Raw genomic sequence first — 2,500 nt, 5'->3', positions numbered from 1 at the left:
CGCCGCTCGCCCACAATTTGTTTGCAACGAAACATTTGTTTTTAATTTTGTTGGTTTAAATCTTGTTGGTTTGAAATTGTTTTGAAAAGGTTCTTTAAATCTAGTGGGTTTGCAACTCATAAGAGCGTCACTTTCAACGTCCCCGGTATTGGATTGAGTTTCTAAAAACAACCGTGCACACCGAGGTTAAACTTTACCGGCTCCGCTCCGACTCGCCGCTCGCCCACTAGTCCGAAGGCAACAAAACATTTGTTTTTCATTTTGATGAAAATTTCTGTTTTTAAATCTTGTTGGTTTGAAATTTTTTTGAAAAGGTTCTTTAAATCTTGCGGGTTTGCAACTCATAAGAGCGTCACTTTCAACGTCCCCGGCATTGGATTGAGTTTCTAAAAACAACCATGCACACCGAGGTTAAACTTTACCGGCTCCACTCCGACTCACCGCTCGCCCACAAATCCGAAGGCAACAAAACATTTGTTTTTAATTTTGATGAATTTTTTTGAAAACATTGGCTTGGCAAGCCCCAATCCGCGACTATCCACCCACCGCCACCCCACACGGGTGGTTGTTGTTGCGAAATGAGGTTGTGGTCGACATGCCCGCGCATTTGAGAAGGAGTTCCTAGCACTCCATGCTCTTCCATGCCAAAAAAAAGCCTAGACAACCCCATTTCGCAACTTTCCACGCCTTTTTTTTTCCCCCTCACCCATGGCGGCGGCGTGGTGGCGGCGGCCGGATTCCGGCCACCACCGCCATGGGTGGCAGCCCCCCGACCCCGACACCAAACCCATAATACCGAGGCAACATATCGAGGCAACATGACATGGGTGTGGCGTGGGGGAAGGGGGCTGCAGCTAGGAGGGCATGGGCTGCCATGCATATGCAGGCAACACACACCCCCCTATATAGCATTTTATGCATTTAGCCCTTTGACAGGAAGAGACATCACCTATGCGCGAGGAGTCATAATGGGCTCTAAATAATTCAATACAAGGTATTTGGACGTGATTTTTTGCAGGGATACTAAGAAACATGCAATCTCTGATGGGAAAAAGTTTCATAAATATTTGAAGTCGGGAAGTATTTTTTATTATTTTTAGAAGTCGTAAAATTGAAAAAATCATTAAAACAAATCCGGGAGGAATTTTTTAGTTTTGTAACTTGGAGAAGGTCCTAAAAATCATAGACTACTTATGGGGAGCTTATTGTGCGAGGAAATTTCAATAAAAATGGGGTTTGACAAGGTTTGAAAAATTCTGTCGACATTTGAAAAAATCTGGAACTAGGCTGCCGGCATGCTGCGCACATGCTGCGCGCATGCTGCGCGAAGGCTGCGCGCAGGCCACGGCAGGACAAGTTTCGCTAGCCTCACTGTCGACCGAATGCGCAAGCTGCGCGCACGCTGCGCACAGGCTGCGCGCACGCTGCGCAAGCTGCGCGCACGCCATGGCAAGACAAATTTCGCTAGCCTCACTGTCGACAGAGTCAGCACGCTGCGCGCACGCCATGGCAGGAGAAGTTTCGCTAGCCTCGCTGTCGACAGAATCAGCACGCTGCGCGCAAGCTGTGCGCGCGCATGGCATGGCAAGTTTCGAAAAATTCTGTCGACAGGCTCCCGAGCGCGCACGCTATCGACATGTTGTGCGCACGCTGCCGGCATGCTGTGCACACGCTGCGCGCAAGCTGTGCGCGCGCATGGCATGGCAAGTTTCGAAAAATTCTGTCGACAGGCTGCCAAGCGCGCACGCTGCGCACACGCTGCCGGCATGCTGTGCGCACGCTGCCGGCATGCTGTGCACACGCTGCGCGCAAGCTGTGCGCGCGCATGGCATGGCAAGTTTCGAAAAATTCTGTCGACAGGCTCCCAAGCGCGCACGCTGCGCACACGCTGCCGGCATGCTGCGCGCACGCTGCCGGCATGCTGTGCGCACGCTGTGCGCGCGCATGGCATTGCAAGTTTCGAAAAATTCTGCGGCCAGGCTCCCAAGCGCGCACGCTGCGCACACGCTGCCGGCATGCTGCGCGCACGCTGCCGGCATGCTGTGCGCACGCTGCGCGCGCGCATGGCAGGACAAGTTTCGAAAATTTCTGTCGACAGGCTGAGCAGCGCGCACGCTGCGCACAGGCTGCCGGCATGCTGCGCGCAGGCTGCCGGCATGCTGCGCGCAGGCTGCCGGCATGCTGCGCGCACGCCGCGCGCAAGCTGCGCGCGCGCATGGCAGGACAAGTTTCGAAAATTTCTGTCGACAGGCTCAGCAGCGCGCACGCTGCCGACATGCTGTGCGCACGCTGCGCACAGACTGCCGGCATGCTGCGCGCAGCCCATGGCAGGACAAGGTCCGAAAAATTCTGTCGACATTTTTACGCCATGGTAGGCTTCCGCTTCGCGTCACTTTGTCGACATTCAAGCCTACCATTTTTATTGAATTTTTCAAACCTTGTCAAACCCCATTATTCAAATGTCGAAAAATTCTGTCGACATTTTTACGCCATGGTAGGC

The sequence above is a fragment of the Prunus avium genome, unplaced genomic scaffold, assembly GCF_965620075.1.
Source record: "Prunus avium unplaced genomic scaffold, drPruAviu1.hap1.1 HAP1_SCAFFOLD_18, whole genome shotgun sequence".
In the NCBI taxonomy this organism is placed as follows: domain Eukaryota; kingdom Viridiplantae; phylum Streptophyta; class Magnoliopsida; order Rosales; family Rosaceae; genus Prunus; species Prunus avium.
Note: the sequence above shows the minus strand (reverse complement) of the source record.